The sequence below is a fragment of the Vombatus ursinus genome, unplaced genomic scaffold (genome assembly GCF_900497805.2).
Source record: "Vombatus ursinus unplaced genomic scaffold, bare-nosed wombat genome assembly UNPS02014821.1, whole genome shotgun sequence".
NCBI classification, from domain to species: domain Eukaryota; kingdom Metazoa; phylum Chordata; class Mammalia; order Diprotodontia; family Vombatidae; genus Vombatus; species Vombatus ursinus.
Window position 1 is genome coordinate 45613638 of NW_020954599.1, and position 18984 is coordinate 45632621.

General features: G+C 38.0%; 1 pseudogene; it reads left to right on the forward strand.

Moving 5' to 3' along the window:
• Positions 1 to 349: 349 nt before the first annotated feature.
• On the forward strand, positions 350 to 756 carry LOC114024458 (annotated as a pseudogene).
• The last annotated feature ends 18228 nt before the right edge of the window (positions 757 to 18984 follow it).

The window sequence follows — 18984 nt, forward strand, 5'->3', positions numbered from 1 at the left end:
AGAGACAAAAGACAGTCCTTGCTTTCAAGGAACTTACCGTCTAATGGAGTGGCAACAATGCATAAGAGATAAGATCAGAAATGACTTAATAGTTATTTTGGGGGGCTATAGAGTTGTTCCTACCCCCATATACCTATGGAGCTTGTTTGATACAGTTAGATTCCAATAAGATTTAATCATTGATGAGACCCAGCTTGAGTCAAGGCCAAATCAGCTCTTGTCCATGACAGCAGTTTGAAGCAGGCTCTATTGTCACTTCTGTATTACATATTTTAACCAATGAATGAATAAGAACCTTTGAAAAGATGTTCCTCTTGCCTATGCCCCTGGACTGTAGTCCATTTAAAATATGGCTCAAGATTCCGGAAGCGGCGCTGCTACAACCGGTCGCAGTTGTCTCAGGCGTGATGGCTTCAAGGCCGTCAGGGCCTGTGGCCCTGCTCGGGTGGCCGCTCGCTCCATGGTGACCGGAGGAGGTATCCCTTCTGATGAGGAGCAGGCTACTGGCTTAGAGAGAGAGATTTTGATCGCTGCAAGAGATGATTTGGATCTATACAATATCCTAGCCCCAAAGGCAGCTCCAGGGACTAAGGAGGAACCCTGGTCCCTTCCATCACTGACAAGCGAATAGACGACTGTGTCTGTGAAGAGGACAACAGTGCAGTCATCTGGTTCTGGCTTCACAAAGGGGAGTCTCAGCGTTGCCCTAACTGTGGAACCCATTGCAAGCTGGTACCTGACCAGTTTAGCCACTGAGCCCCTGGACTGGTTTACTTGAGATTGTTGTAATGTTTTCTTCCCTCCAATAAAAGACTAGCCATTAAAAATAAATAAATAAATAAAAATAAAAAATAAAATAAAATAAAATAAAATATAGCTCAAGGTGCCATGTAATCTACAAAGAGGCCTGAAAAATTCCACTAGAAAACATTTCCCAAATATTATCATTTGCAAGTAATTTTATAGTGCCACAGGCCCTTTGGGCTATTGGGGATTTCAGGTTTGTGGTTACAAGTTTGTTGCTCAGTTGTTTCAGTCATGTCCACAAACTTACTAGGGTGGTTTGCCATTTCTTTCCCCAGCTCATTTTTACAGATGAGGAAACTGAGGCAAATAGGGTTAAGTGACTTGCCCAGGGTCACACAGCTCATAAGTGTCTGAGGCCAGATTTGAACTCAAGAAGATGAGTCTTCCTGACTCCAGGCCAGGCACTCTATCTACTGCACCACCTAGCTGCCCACTTACTAGTTTAAATGAGCTAATTCAAGAACCAAATTTGATTTCCCTCAATTTCCTATTAATAGTGATTCCTAGGGGAAATGAAATGGAGTTAAGCAATTATTTGGAAACCTCAATCAACAGAGATATCTAATCTAGAGAATTTATACTAAAAAAAAATTCTAGAGTCTTTCTCTTCTTCAACAGCTCCATAGAGTTCTTGGCTATATTCTTGTTTTAGGGAATTCCTTAAAATCAGCTTTGAATCTTAGAACTTCCCAAAGTCATCAAACATATCTGATCATAGGATTAAGAAGTGGAATGGTCCTTTGAGATTATCTGGGGCCAAGGGTGGGGAACCTGCGGCCTTGAGACTACATGTGGCCTTCTAGGTTCTGGGGTGCAGCCTTTTGACTGAGTCGAAGTTTCACAGAATAAATCATTTTATTCAGGGGATTTACTCTGTGAAGCTTGGATTCTGTCAAAGGTCCGAACTTGAGGACCTAGAGGACCACATGCAGCCTCAAGGCCTCAGGTTCCCCACCCTTGATAGGCCAACCCCATTGTTATAAAATAATAAGAAAGAAAACTGAAACCCAGTGAGGTTAAGCAACCTGTTCAAAGTCACAAGTAATTAAGAAAGCCAAAATTGGAAACCAAGTGCTTTGATACAAGCTCTAATGTGCCTTCCATTATATTACCCTGCCCCTCATCTGGCCTATTCCACAGGAAAAATGTCAGACCCTAGGCCTAAAATAAATTTAATGTACTCTACTCTAACTCTCTTTTTAAAATCCTTCTTTGGACCGGCTTTCAGGAAAACCTTGAGGTTTTTATGAAATACCAAAATTACTGTTGATTTGGGCAATTCAGTGAAACTATGTGTTAATTCAGGAAAAATTTCAGCCCATCCATTTGCTATTTTGATTTGATCTATTAACTACTTTTGATTTAGCTATGTTTGATCTATTAACTATTAGAAATATCAATCAATGACTTTGGAGAGTTCTTTGTAAAAACTGACATAGCCCTAGTCTCTCTTTTAAAAAACAATGTTTTATTGATGCTAAAAAAAAATTGTCATCAGTTCTCAATGACATCCAACTCCTGAATATCCTCCTTTCCATTAGAACACTCTCTTAAGGCAAAGTACAAATCAACATATTAGTCATGCCTGATAATGTATGCCTTATTCTGCACCTATAATCCACCACCTCTTTTAGTGGACTGCATTAATCAGAGTTTTCATTTTTTTTCAATGATATTTTCCTCTAAATAATTATAGTCAGTATAAAGTGTACTTCTGGTTCCACTCACTTTGTTCTATATCACATTCATTACAAATCCACCTATCGTTGAATTCTTTGTATTCTAATCATAATCTCAAGATTGTCTTTCAGGAAGAGAGATCACATGTTTTCCCTCAGTTACCTGATCTACTGATTGCCAACCTTCAAGTGGGAGAGAGGGGAGTACTTCTTTAATCTCCATTCAATTCTTCTTCCCACAGTTATGATTTTGTGATCTCCTTAATGAAGACCAGCTTTTTACCCTCCTCCACATAAGGCCAAGTACTCCTTGAGTTTAAAAACTTGTCCATTCCATCATTCATTCCATCACATTGTCCTTTTTACACAGCTGTCTTGGAGGGGGTGCTGATGGGAAAGGTTCGTGAAGAAATGCGACTTCCGTCTTCATGAGCTAAACACATGTAATTTCCCCCCTGGTTTTATCAACAGTGTGAATTTTCTTCCAAAAATAGACTGCAATACAAGGTACCACAGAAAATGTGCCTCTCAAGCTGCACCAAGGGTGGAAAGTTTTGCTCTAGGAAACATTTTCCAAGTGCTGTTTACTGAATTTCTCTAACATGAAAACAATGAGGCTAACTAGCTCTGGTATGATGTAAGTTGTTCAAGGGCAAACTTTGATTCTCTTCTGTCTTTTTGACAGTGTCTCCATAGGAAAGTATGAGGGAGAGACAAGTAATTATTTGGTGAACTCAATCAGCTGATCTGGAGTATTCAGCCTAACTACTATCCTCCCCTGACACCATTCTCTCTCAGTCACACACACACACACACACACACACACACACACACACACACACACACAGAGCCCTTCCCTCTCAATAGTTGATACTACTGCTTGAATTTTCTCTAGATAATTGCTCTATATAATTTGTCGGTGTAGACACAGCTTCTGTGTATCAATCCCAAATGGTGGCTTAGTCTCCATAAGAACAACCCAATACCACAATACTTCAGAACTAGTGATCTTTATGTAAGGTATGTGATGCCCCTTTAAGATGTGTATGTCCAATAGGTCATCTAAATGTAGCTCAAGGAAAGGAATGTATAAGTATCTCTGGAATCTTGCCTACCTTTTCCACTCCAAGGGAGTCTTTTATTCCTGCCTAGAGGGGAATAAAGGAGGCTAGCAACTCTGTTTTCCTCTGAGAGGAGGTACCATATTAGAATTAGATCTATCTGCTCCCTTAAATATTTCTTATGCAGGGGCACTATTTTAGGTTCAAGCTGTTTTCCTGGTTACTGTCTCTTAAAGGAGTAAGATACCTCAAATTTATACCTACTGACTTGGCTCCTTCATATCAAAATTCTAGTTGCATAAAAGACCATCACAAATAGTGAATAGGGAGTACACCCATTTATGCAGGCAGATAGCAAACAGAAACTGGAGAAATTCTGCAGACTATAATATGGCAGGAAATACCCAAGAGCAAATGATTTCTTTAAATGGGAGCAGCCTGGGGGTCCTGGAGAGATTTTGTTCCATCTAGAGAGAGGCCCTAATTCCATCCAAAGGCAAATTCTCCCAAATGTCTAGGAAAACAATCAGAAAAAACAGGGACATTTTGACAAATTGGCTTTCCACCACATGTATGTCTTCCAATGTCAATCTGTTTGTCTCTGTAAAGAAAAAAGAATGTTTCTCCTCTCCAAAGCTCTAGTGGCAATGTGACCCTTCACATAGGTGCACAGCATTGAGAAATTATCCTTCCTGTCAGGAGAATCTTAGGCAAAATGTTCCAGGCTTGAAACCTAGGTTACACTTATTTATCTGGATCACCACCAAGGGTAAAGTGGCAAGCAGAAACCAGGAGGAAAAAGAGGCAAATATTAATATATCTATTTATTTTACCATAGGACAGCCCTGGTTAAACTAATTAAAATTCCTTGGTAATTGAGGACCAATAATAATAATAATAAATTGCTATCAATGAGAAGGAGGTAATATTTTTCTTTAAACAGGTTAAAGATTTTCTAGGAAACGGATTCCAGAACTATCCTAATTAGCTCTTCTCAGTACCTAACGATTTGTATTAGAGGATCACATCCAGAGTTTCTGACCATCCAAAGCAGCCTACAGAGATCCTTGTTCGAATCCTAGCACTAACGTATCATTAATTTGGCATATCTTTCCATCCCTGTGTTGTTACTAATCTCTTCATGTAACTATGTCTAGAGCCATAACTAAGATAGGCTCATTAGGCCTTGATCCATGGCACTACAATTTAGAGGGTGCTGATAACACTTATAGTTCTTTGGTAGCATAGAAATCTCAGGGTGAGCTCCTCCAAGCTCCTGTTGAATCTTGTTATTGTTAGTGACCTCCCCAAGATCACCTTCAGTATCTCAGAGTGTACTTCCTTCCCTTGGCAACCTGACTCCAGGTGAACTCCTTCCGTATCCCCTCCCCCAAGCTTTTAAAGCAGTCTCACCAATATAAGAGTCTCATGTTTCCTTCTGTCCCCCCCCATCCCATATTGCACCACAAAATTCCTAGTTATACTCAAGGAGATAAAGGATCCTATATGTACAAAAATATTTATATCAGCTCTTTTTGTAGTGGCAAAGAACTGAAAACTAAGAGACTGACCACCAATTAGGGAATGGATGAATGAATTATGGTATATGGATATAATAAAATGCTATTGTGCTGTAAGAAATTATGATGGAGATGGTTTCAAAGGAACTTGGAAAGACTTGTATGGACTGATGCAGAATGAAATGATCAGTTATGATTCTGCAGGGCCGTGATGGCATCTAGGCAGCCAATAGAGCTGAGCTAGACCTGAGTTCAAATCCTGTCTCAGACACTTACTAGCTACGTGACCCTAGGCAAAACTACTTAAGCTTTCTTTGCCTCAATTTCCTCATCTATAAAATGGGTATAATAATAGCACTTACTTTAGGGTTGTGAGAATCAAATGAAATAAAATATGTAAAGCACTTTGCAAATTTTACAGCACTATGTAAATGCTAGATGCTATGATGATGATAAACTATGTTTCTCACCTCCTAACAGAGAGATTATGCAAAATGCAATACATTTTTATTTAAGACCAAGATGGGAATTTGTTTTGCTTGACTAAGCTGATTTGTTACAAGGGTTTTAGGGTTGGTTTTGTTTTTGTTTCACCCAGTGTGTGTGTGTGGGAGGGGGAGAAAAAGCAATACTTGACATTTGGGGGGAAAATAATTTTTTAAATTCCTAGTTACATCTCTCTATATATCTTACCTTCCCAATTAGATTATAAGATTCACAAGAATCAGGACAGGATAAATGCTGAATGAATGAATGAATAATGTTGAGAATGATGTAGTGAAAAGAAAACTAAACTTAATGTCAGAAAACCTGAGTTCAAATCCCAGTACAGTGTATGTGCTCAACAAACATTGGTTATATGATATTGTCATCATTTCTTAAGAGTGGTTCAGAAATCATAAGACTGACTAGACCAATACAAAGTGTTAGTGCTGTACCAGAGGTAGCCAGTTGGGAAATCCACAAAGACCCATATACTTCCAAGTTCCTAAAATTTCTAAAAAATTCTCGGGTAAAAAAAAAAATGCAAGAAACTACACTCCTAGAAAGTTACAGTTCTTGTTGTTGTTGTAAGTCAAAGAACCTCACCCTGCTTGGCAGCTTGGCTAGATGTGAGGATGAAGATAGAGGGAATGGCAAGCAGAAGAGGATTAAAAGGCCTGGCTTGTCTATCAGGAAGAACCATGACCACCACCAAGGGTGCCCTCTCCTTTCACCTTCCCCATTCACCCAGGCTACTTGACTGCTCATTCCTTCTCATGAGATAGAGGACCACCAGACCTTACTATCTGCTCTGCAGTCCCTCGGCACTGTTATCTTAACTCCCTATATAACTTAAGGACCTCTCAGCCTTGACATCTGCCCTGATACTGTACGTTTAGGACTTCTGGGTCTTCCTATCTAATGTGCAATTGAAATTTCTTTTATATGTTTTCCCCCGTTAGAGAGTAAGCCCCTTAAAAGCAGAAACCGTCTTGATTTTTCTGTTTGTATCCCCAGCACTTAGCATAGTGTTTGGCACATAGTAAGCACTTAATACATGCTTTTTCATTCATTCACTGACTGGTAAGATCTGCATAAGGGGCATAGGCCTGCATGCATCGTGAGGTGGTTCTGCTGGCACATGCTAGGGGAACATTCCTATTGGCCCTTCCTCTTCCCTTTGGTAGACATGTCCCTCAGAGGAAGAGTCAATGGGAATGGGCACACTAGGCTCAGGCTTTTTGCAGGTCTCTGAAAAAGGGGGCAAAGTTGCCTAGGCATGCCACCATTAAGAATGAAAGAGCAGAGATAAGTCTTTATCATCATCATTGTCATGACTATTATAACAACAAAGGGTACCTCATTTTTTCCCCCACAAAACTTTGCAATTTAAGAAAGATTTCCCTCATAATAGGCAATACATGTAACTTTGCCCAATGAGAATGTGAGTTCCTGGAGGTCAGGGCCAGCTTTGGCCTTTCTTGGTAATCTGAGGAGAGTAGATGTTGCATAAGAAGGACATATGAAATGCTTGTTAACAGAGTAACTGAGGGTTAGCAGGACTCAGGTGCAAGGGAATGGTGTGCTGTTGGTTTTGTTTAACTTCCAAGAACAGACACAAACGAAATCCACACTGAATTGGGGATAAGGCTGGGGACTCAGTCTCTGTCACCAGAGACTAGCATCCGCCAGCAGCGCACAGCTGACAATTTTACTCAGAATTTCTCACTTTTGCACTCTTCACATTGCACTACATTGCAGTGTTTTGTTTAGCTTAATTCATCAAATAAACATTCTTAAGCACCTACTATCCACAGTGCACATAACTTCCCAGTCTTCTTCCATATTTATCCCTTTCTTGCATCATCTATTCTGGTGTCAACCTGCCTCAGGCCAGCCTCTGAGGGGTTTATGTTCAATACTGGAGCAAAATGACACTTGCAGGACAATTGACAGTTAGCAAGAGGAGATTTACTTAGTCATAGTAGGAGGAGGCTATTCCATGAGCATATGCAGTGAGGATACCCCAAGTTGTTTCAGCTGGGTGATGTTCCCTTGCCTGAGTTATTCATCATGATCCAATGGCCTAGTGTCAGGAAGGCAGGCTGTTTAGTACACAGAAGACCAGAGAGTGATGTCCAGCCTGAGCCTTTAATGCTCTGTCCCAATCATGTCTAAAGGATGGTTTGTTTCAATACATTTTGGAGAAAAACTAGTCAAACTTGCAGGGGAACCAGAGTTGAGATATTGCTCCTACCACACTAGAAAACTAGTTTTTCCTTGTATACAGCATTCCTACCTCTGGACCTTTGTCCCAGTGGTCCCTCATGTGCAGAATGCACTCTCTTCTCATTTCTGATTCTTAAAATCCCTAGCTCCCTTCAAAGTACAAATCAATTGATACCTACTATGTAAGGACTTTCTTGATTCTCCAAGTGCTCTCTTTCTCTTGAAATCACTTTGCATTACATATATATACATACATATATCTTATAATTTGTATGTATCTTATAATTATGAATGTGCATGTTGTATCTCGCTAGTAGAATGTGAACTCCCTGAATATAGGGATTGTTTTGGGTTTTTTTCTTAATATCCCCGAACTCTAGAACAATTTCTTGCACATAGCAGATGCTTAATGGACCATAATGGTGCTTATGGAATTGAATAAATGTACTGTGTTAAGAAATGGAGAAGATATAAAAAGGAATGACATGTGGGAAGGGCCTTAGGAGGGAGAGGGAGAGAAAAAGGATTTTTGTTTTTTGAAAAAATAAAATAGAAAATTTTAAACTCCAAATCTTTAAAAAAAAATGTCATAGTCCATTCCCTGAAAGATCTTGAGAATTAGTATATGTGTGTGGAGATGGGGAGGGGAAAAGAAAAAAGTTAAGATACATGATAAATGAAAATAAGTACGTGCATAAAAGAAGTCCAAAACTCTCTGTGCTGCATCACGATGCAAGCAGAGAGAGACAGCCAACACAGCACAAAAGGCCCTAGTCCTTGAAATACAGTAGCCCCGCCATGCCTCCCTATTAATGGAAACAGGAAGAGATCCAGTAGACGTGTGAGACACACAGAAGTGTATGTCCTCCAAATTAAGTGGGAGTTAAATAACATCACCACATTGGAAATCTGCCTGAAGTCAGCTGCTAATTAAAATGTCCAGAAAACTCCCGGCTGTTGAATCTGACTCAAGCAAAACATACAGTGATTATGAACAGTGATGCCTCCCGAGGCCATGACAAAATATGAGCAGCAACTTCCTAATCTGTGATTAATAATCCTTTGGATAAAAACAAGGATGCCCTGTCAGAATGATTACTTATAATGAATGTTTGTTTGTTGTTTTTCCTTTCAGGTAATGCCCTTTCTGGGCTGGGAAGTTCAGAATTTGAAGTGGGTTCCATTCCTGGCTGGGTGACTATGGGCATTTATGTTCTCTCACACCCTCCAGTGTGGTTACAAAACCATAAAGGCCTGGTCAGTCAGGCATTCTAAGCACATTCATGGCTGCAATGAAATTCCTACTTGTGCACAAAATTTCCTTCTCTGTAGTTACAGCAAGATCTTGGAAAGTTGTGAGAAGCAGATGATGATGGACAATTTCTGCACAGCTTCTCATCAGCTTCGGCTGCTGGCGTCGTTAAGCTTTCTGAGTACTGAAGATCTGTGCAGCTTGGCATATGACAAAAGTTACAAAATGGATAGGGATGCTAAAGATGCAGAGCTCCCCACTGAAGTCAGTCAGTTTCTACTGTGACAATACCTGTTTTTTTTTTTTCAAGGCACGAGGTGTGATGGAGGTAGTCGTCATTTTCACTAAAGGATGAAACATAATTTTTTGACTAACTATCCAGATTCTTTTCATGTATGTGGGGAAAGGGTCCTCAACCTTTTTTTGTACCCCTTTGTTTAGCAGCCTGATGAAGCCTCTGGACCCTTTCTCAGAACAATGTCTTTAAATAACTGAATGAAATGCTAAATTTAACTTAGAGATTAATGAGAATAAAGATGTGATTTTCTTTCCTTCAATCAAGTTCATGTACCTGCAGGTTAGAAACCCCTGACACAGTGTATAGAAAAGGAAGCTATAGGAGACACATGGAAAAGAGCTAGTATTATTTTTACAAATATTTGTAGTGGGTTGTGAAAATAAGCTAGAGAGACTTATTCAAGATATACCTAATTGTTTTTGTGGGGGGACCAGATACAATTTTTACTTTGTTAAAAACTGAAACAAAACAAGACCATGTGTGAATTGCCTTAGTCTACTCCAGGATATGAGCCTTACTAATTGAGAATTCTGATTATCCAGATAGGTGCTGGGCTGAATTCTTCATTCCCTTAGTACAACTTTTCTTTATGGATAATGTATATTAATATCCTAAAGAAAATTACGTAGGCTGTAAACTTCTTGAAGGCAGAGACTAATACATTTTTTCTTTTATATATCCATCTCTTAGCACAGTGCCTGGCACTGGTAAGTTTTTAATAAGTGTTGAATTTAAGAGGAACATTTAAAGTATTATAAAAACATTTCTGTTTTTAAGTTGTGTTAAATTTTTACAGAAGATTATAAAAACAGCTCGCATTCCGATTTATCAACAGTACTATTTACATAACAGGGACTTCTGAAGTTTGGACCAAACTCAGTTGGGGTGAGAACGGAGGCCATGGGACACTTACCCCAACGTCCCTGTTCCTTTATTCCTTTTCTTGTCCCCACCCCACCAGGCAGCTATACTCGTCAGATGCAAGCCTCAAGTATGGTAGTGGGAAAAGGCCACCTGGAGAGAGAAGCGCCTAGAGGCTGTGGGTTCTGGAGCTGGGTGTGGCAGGGTGTGGCTTCTGCCTCATGGAACTGATTGTGGGGGCAAAGCTTCCTCCTTTCAATGATCCTCCCTATTTTGACTCCCTAACTGCTAGACTATGTTGAATTTAACAACTTTTATATATTTGTATTTTTTAATTTCATATTTATGCTGTATATATTTTTATAGGTACTTGGCTTCCCCATTAGGATGTAAACTTCAAAGGATCATTTCATTCTTTGTCATTGTATCCCCAATGCCTAGCACAATGTTCAGGACAGAGTAGGCATTTAATAAATATTTGATCATTGACTGATTGATCATGGTCTTCCATAGCTCAAATAACCAAGTGACCAAAGCAGGGAGGAAGCGTGACCCTCCCACGTTAGCTCCCTAAAGAAAGGAAAGCCTCCCAACTCTCCAAGTTGCGGTTCAGGGGCAATGCCCAAGTTTTCCCATGCTAGTCAACATTTGAAATGAATGAATCATAAATGAATGAGTGAACCATGTTGACATGTTGAAAATATAAGCATAACTTGCCTAACATTGTCCTGACCAAGTTGTTTCCTTAACGCATTCTAATTGTACTTCCCCTGAAACATCAGAAAACCCTATACCATGAAATAATTCAGACACTGTTAAAGACTGGAGTCAGCATTGAGACCAATGCTCTTCAGGTGAAGAAGGGGCACTATTATCTTGTGAACTTTGAAAGGTCAGTAGACCAAGCCAATAGAAGTCTAGGAACTGAAGTCCATGCCAGGATCTGCCAGACAGAGGAGCAAAGTCCAAACAGCTTGCTTGATCTAGTTCAGCAATAGCAAAGATGTGGATTCATTTACACATTGACCATACTACATTTGGAAGTGAGCTTCGTAGGCCAAACAGTGCATAGAAACTACATTGAATCTGAGTCCCTTATCCCTAGGGACTGGGGTATAGGGGAGAGTATGTATCCCAGGTGTTGGAGGTAGAAAATGTATGTTTTTTCTGTTCTTGATGTATCTGTGAAGTAAATATCCCTTTGAGGAAGGGAGGGAGGAAAGAAAAAAGGAAGTGGAGAAGGAAGAAGTGAAGGTACTCCTTGTAACAGTGGAGGCAGTGTGGTACCGTGGAAAATTCCTTATACTGGGAAGTCGAAGTCTGTGTTGGGAGTCCTAGTTTTGCCACAAACTGTGTGGCCTTGACTAAGTCAATTCATCTTGTTGTGCCTTGCCTCATCTAGGATTGTTAGTTCCATGAGACCAGGGAGTTTCTTTTGATGCTTTTTGTATCCCCAGCACTTAGTACAGTGCCTGACACAGAATAAGCATTTAATAAAGTTTATCAGTTGATTAATTATTGGTTCTTTGATCTCAGAAATGAAAGGTTGAAATAAATAGTTTCTAAATTTCCTTATAGATCCGTGAATCCATGTTTTACTTAGCATGACTTGAGGATTCAATTAATGTATGCCCTTGCTTGAAAGTGCTACAGCTGCATTCCTTTTTAAAAATTTAAAAATTCTTTAAAAGATTCTGTATAATTTATTTATCTACGCTGGGCTTTTCTTTCATTTGTCCAAATTTATTGAACACATTAGGAGATTTCTTCCCCAATTTTAGAATATAACACAATTTTAAAATAAAAGAAAACAGGCACAGGACATTCATCCTCTCTATACATTCTCTCTGGCGAACTAATCAGCACCTCTGGATTCAATTATCATCTCAAAGTTGATGACTCCTAAATATGCATATGCAACCCTCATCTCTTTCCTGAATTCCAGTTACTCATCACTAACAACCTGTTGAATATCTCTATTGAAATATTTCATAGGTGTCTCAAACTCAATATGTCCCAAACAGAACTAATATTTCCCCCTCAAAATGCAATTCTTTTGGAAATTTCCTCATTTTTGTAGATGGTACCTCTCAGTAACTCCAGCTCACAGCCTGGGAGGCACACTTGATTTAAAAAAAATTCAATTTTATTGAGAGTCCATCAGTTTCCAGTTGGCTTGGAAACATTAAACAGCCTCATCTTTAGCAATATGGTCCTTCTTGAATGGTCCCACAAATGTTTTCTTCTCCATGTTCTTAAAGAGACTGTAGCCAAATCTAGAGGTGCTGCTAGTAAATTTTAAGCCAGTCTTCTCCAGGACAGAACATTTGGTCTATACCTGCTGGAATCTTCATAGGCTGAGAACAATATTTTTGGTCCCAACAACATAGCCTGTCTTCACATCTATATCTATCTATCTATCTATCTATCTATCTATCTATCTATCTATCTATCTGTATAGTTATGGATATAGATATAGATATAGATATAGATAAATACATAGCGGTTTCTCCTCAGCTAAGTATAAACTTTTTGAGAGCAATTTTCCTTTTCCCTAGCACCTAACAAAATGCCTAATATACAATAGGTACTCAACAAATGCTTATTAAATTAAATTGAAACCATATAGTCTTTGTATTTACATAATGCTAAGATTAAGTTACTGCAGATGGGGAGGGTGGAGGAGGGAAAAAACTGTTAAACCGGTTGAACTTTTGAAATTGTTGTTTTACTTTTTAATGGATTGTTAATGACCTTCAGTCACTCAGAGCCCAATTGGTGTAGGATAGTATAAAATCCTTTGTTTCACTTCATTACTTCTTATTTACATCATTCCTTTCTTTCTTTTCTCTATTTTAATCCTTTTATTGATAAATTCTATTAGAAAATGTCACACAGTTCTGCCCTCCCTCCAAAAATCCTTATAATTCAATTCCTTATGATGCAAAATTTCAGCAAACAATTAAGCAAGAGTACCCAAGAGAGTGATTTCCATTGATTGCACATACAAGCTTACACTTAAGTAGTTTACCATCTGTTAATAGAAAGAAAGAGGGATTCATTTTTTAACTATAATATGTTAGTGACAACATTTAAATGAATTCTTTTCTTATTATACCTCCACTAACCAGCAGATAAAAAGGTAGATGAAAGTTAGATAACTCAATTTTGCTTATTTTGATCAAATCTGACAGTTTAGTGAGTTTTAAGTAATTAGCTACTATTAATTTTTAAATTTTATTTTTATTTTTAATTTATAAAATAAAATTTATGAAATAAAACAAGCATTTCTGTAGTAGAATTTTTTCAAAAAAGATGTTTGCACATGAAACTGCAAATCTATTATGTACAACTTGCTTTTCCTTTTAAATACATAGTAAAGTTATATAAATTTCTCCTTTTCTCCTTTCCTTCCCCCTCTCACTAGAGATGGCTACCATTAGACATAAATATGTATATACATGTTAAATCATTCTATACATACTACTGTTTATCAGTTCTTTATCTGGATGCAGATAGAGTCTTCCTTCATATGTCCTTTGTAGTTAATTTGGGGTTTATAATAGTCAAAATGACTTAGTTACTTAAATGACTTAGTGTTCTTAAAACAATATTGCTGTTACTGTATTCAATGTTCTCTTGGTTCTGTTTATTTCACTCTTCATTATTTTATGCAAGTCAATCCATGTTTTTCTAAAATCAACAAGCACATGGTTTCTTATAGCATCGTAGTATTCCATCACAATCATGTACCATGACTTATTCAGCCATTCCCCAATTGATGTACATCCCAGCAATTTCTAGTTCTTTGCCACCACAAAGAGAGCTGCTATAGACATTTTAGAACGTGTACGTTCTTTTTCTTTTTCTCCAATCATCTTTGGAAATAGACCAAGTTTTTAAAGATTATTTTGGAATTTCATCTATCCTTAGTATCTTTTTAGTCTATTACCATAATAAATTAATGTAGTGATAACTGAACATTCATAGGCAGATATTGATGTTTTATTATAAAACCCAAGAAAAGAATTAGTACTCATTTTATGGTTCTAATCACAGAAAACATCTGAAATCCCACAGCTGTTAATAATGCTCCTGACTTTTGCCAGATCTTATAATACTCTGTTTTCTTTGCCTTGAACATGGCATTTGTACCACATTAAAGTCTGGCAAGCCCAATATTTGCTAACCACTGGCAAATGTGAACATGCTATAAAGTTTAAAAAGTTATTTTCACCAAACTCATTATCAGGAATGTATTTGTTAGGATTTGATTAAGAACTTGTTAAATCACTCATGTTCACTTATATGTAATATTTGTCATCTCTGGACTAAAGTAGATTTGTATGTTTTGTTGGGGTTTTAAAAACTCATATCCACGATTTTATTCATAGAGGTAGGTCCCTGTGAGGAACTCCCTTTATTAGTGCCTTCTACCAGTCCAGATCTATTCCTGCTCTGCTCCTTAATTAAAAGCGGAAGGGACTTGTCTGGGTACCACATCCAATGTGTTTCTGAGGTTGGATTTGAACCCAGATCTTCTTGGGTCCAAGAAGTCTCTCTATCCCCAATTTCACTCTGCCTCTTGGATTGAACTTATCCACTCTGAGAAATAACAATAACATAGAGGGAAGGAAGAAAAGGAGGAGATTGACATCGCTTTCATGGGCAGGAGAATAAGTTGTCTCAAACCTTAGAAGAAAGCCCTGAGAAGGTTTCTGCAGGTGAGAATGTTACATGCAGTGCAGCACTTCTCCTGACACAAGGACACTACCCACCCATTTCTTTAACCCTTGTCGGGGTTGTGGCAAAAGGAAAAAGCCAGGGTGGAAGGAGAAATATTTTGGAAAATGTTCTTAGTGATATACTGACCTAGAGCTAATATCTCTTCCTGAAGTTCAAATCCGAGCCCAGGTACTCAAAGAGAGCTCAAAGTTTGCAGTTCCTCTCTCCCCCACCCACTGGTGTTCTTTGCCTTCTCAGATACATGGGGGGCATTTTTTCCTAACTCTCATCTGCCCCTTTCACTCTCTACTTCCTATGATATTCATCTGTGTCCACATGGTGTCCCTTACATTCTCACCCCCAGTGTAAGCTTTTTGAAGGCAAGGACCATTTCATATTTCTTTGTATCCCCAGCACTTGGCACAATGCTGATATGTAATAGGAACCTAATAAATATTTGATGGTTAGAAACAAATAAGGCTTCCACAAACCTTTTGGATGCCTCCTAAGTGTTTTTGATATGCTGACTTCCATTCAGCTGTTTTCTAAGACAGGAAAATAACAGAAGGCTCTTCTGCTTTTTGCAGCTTTGGTGGACCTGTTGCTGCATCCTCCTCTCTGAAAAGCAGAAAAACAAACCAAAAAATATGGCAATGACTGTGTTACTTGGCACTTAATCAACAGGAATTCGTAAAAAAACAAACTCAATACTTAATATTCTAGTAATAGAAGTTGACAGACTTGTCTCCTTGACCTAACAATAGTGACAACATAGTTGGCCAGGTATGCATAAAAAAGAAACAACATGAATCCACGAATCAACAAGCACTATTAAGTGCTTATTAGAGATACGGCACTATGCTAGGGGATGGGGATACAAAGATAAAACATAGTGTCTTCCCTCAAGTAACTTAGGTTTTATGAAGGGAATTTAACATGTATACTTATGATAGCAAGAAAACAAAGTAGGAAGTGACAGGAGCAAAGGAAAGATCAAAGTGCCCTAGGTTTATTCGAGGAAGGAGAGAATAATATGTAGGCAAATAAATATAAAGCATAGACCAAGTCATTTAAAGAAGGAGAAAGTACTAAGAAAAGGGGGCAAATCAGAGAAGGCTGCATGGTGGAGGTGGCATCTGAGCTATGCCTTAAAGAAAACAAGGGGTTCTTTGAGACAAAGGTGATGCAAAAACGCATTCCAGTCATGGGGTACTCCTTGTGGATGGAGGCAGGAAATGAAATGCCATGTACAGGGAACATTTTCACCAGCCCATTTTGACTAGACTAGACAGTACAGGAAGAGGAATAATATGATACAGCCACACATTATTTGGAATTTGTAACTAGTCAGTATTTCTACTCCCCATAACATGAAAGACAATAAAGATTTCATCCTACCTTGAATAATCATAATAATACTTTATATTTACATCCTACCTTATGGTTTATAGCAGGGGTTTATAATCTTTTTTATGTCACGGACTTCTTCGACAGCCTGGTGAAGCCTACGGGTCCCTTTTCAGAATAATGTCTTTAAATGAATAATATAAAACACATAAGATTACAAAGGAAACCAATAATATTGAATATAGTTATTAAGACATTTTAAAAGTTTCCAGACCCCAGGTTAAAAATTTCTGTTTTATATGGTGATTTTTATATAATATGTGTCATTTATTCTCTAGAAAAGCCCTGTGAAGTAGGTAGGACAGGTTTATTATCCCCATTTTACAGGTGAGGAAACAAACTCAAAGATAAATGACTTGCCCAAAATGCCAGTAAGTGGAACAGCTAGGACTCAAACACATCTTGCAACTCACAGGGTCCACCTCAAAATACTTTTCATAGTATATATGTACCTCATTTTAGCTTCACAGTACCTTGTGAAACTAGTGGGGAAGGAAGTTATTAATTTCTTCACTTTATAGATATGGAAACTGGAAGCATAACAAGGTAACTAAGTAATCAGTGCCAGAGCTCCCCATTAAGTACAAGTCTCCTGATTCTCATCTCTGGACCTTTGTGGCAGGGAACACGGATGAACCAGTGGGGGTTCTGTTCTAGATCTGGTTCTAATAAGGAGGACCTGATTGAAGGAAAGTAACTAGTCCATCTTAGAATTTAAGATAGAAGAAATGATGCTTGTGAGAGAAAAAATATCTGAAAGGCACCCTGCATTTCTCAAGAATATATATTATTTTATTTATTTTTTTAAAAAATTTATTTATTTTCAGTTTTCAACATTCACTTCCATAAGATTTTGAGTTTTAAATTCCCCCCCCTTCCCTCCCCTCTCCCCAAGACAGCGTGCAATCTGATATAGGCTCTACATATACATTCATATTAAACGTTTTCACATTAGTCATGTTGTAAAGAAAAATTAGAATCAATGGGAGGAACCATGAGAAAGAAGAAACAAAACAAAACAACCAAAACAAAAAAAGAGAGAGCAAATAGTATGCTTCGATCTGCATTCAGATTTCATAGTTCTTTCTCTGGATGTGGATAGCATTTTCCATCATGAGTCTTTTGGAGTTATCTTAGATCATCAAATTGCTGAGAAGAGCTAAGTCTATCAAAGTTAGTCATCACACAATGTGGCTGTTACTGTGTGCAATGTTCTCCTGGTTCTGTTCACTTGACTCAGCATCAGTTCATTCAAAAACCAGGTTTTTCTGAAGTCCACCTGCTCATCATTCTTATAGCAAAACAGTATTCCATTATTCATATACCACAACTTGTTCAATCATTTCCCAATTGATGGGCATCCCCTCAGTTTCCAATTCTTGGCCACTACAAAAAGAGCTACTATAAATGTTTTTGTACATGTGGATCCTTTTCCCATTTTTATGATCTCTTTGGGATACAGACCTACAAGTGGTATTGCTGGGTCAAAAGGTATGCACAGTTTTATAGCCACTTGGTCATAGCTCCAACTTGCTCTCCAGAAAGGTTGGATCAGTTCACAACTCCACCAACAATGTATTAGTGTTCCAATTTTCTCACATCTTCTCCAACATTTATCATTTTCCTGTTTTGTCATGTTAGCCAATCTGATAGGTGTGATGTGGTATCTCAGAGTTGTTTTAATTTGCATTTCTTTAATCAATAGTGATTTAGAGCATTTTTTCATATGACTATAGATAACTTTAATTTCTTCATATGAAAATTGCCTGTTCATATCCTTTGACCATTTATCAGTTGGGGAATGACTTGTATGAAGAATATATTTTAAAGGATTCAGAGAATCAATATGTAGGAACCCAAGTTTAGGTAGAATTGATAAGATCCTGTAGGATTATTCCTACAAGAGTAATAAGTTTAGGAGAGGGGAAACTTTGAACAATGAAATTTTGAAGGCAAAAAAAAGTGACAATGTGGAAGATAAAGGGATCTATCTAAAGGGACTGATACTAGATATATTAACCAACTTCAGTTTTAATAAGACATGTCCAGAAGATGGAAGCAAGCCCAGGTAATAAAAGATGAATATAAAAGTGAGATGAAATCCAATAAGGATAGTGTCAAGAATGCTAAACCTCAAAAACAAGCAAGACTGGCTGGTAGAGCTAAGGAAAACAAAAAAGATTTGTTGTTGTTGTTTTAAAATCTATAGTGGGGAAAAGAAAAGATCCAAAGTATAAGATTGCTGTTCAGGGTAGATAGAATAATAACTGTGGATGATGGAAAGAAAACAATTGTTCAGACTGAAAAGATCAGAATAAAAATGCCTAATGAGGAATTGAGACTTAAGCAGGGAAACAGTAAGAGAACACTTCTTTCCCTTTGATAAATTCAAAACTGGTTCTATTCCCTGGGTCCAGACAAACTAGGAGACAGAAGGAACTGGCAGATGTGATTGCTGAGCCATTGACATAACCTTTGAAAGGTCAAGAAGAACCACAGGACTATAGAAGGCCAACATTTTTTTTTTCAGTTTTCAGTAAGCCAAGAAGCTTGACTTGAGTTCCTGGCAGAATTCTAGAACTTATAATTAAAGGAAAGGTTAGTCAACATTTATTTAAAAAAGCACTGATCACATAGAGCCAGTAGGACTCCATTTGGAAAA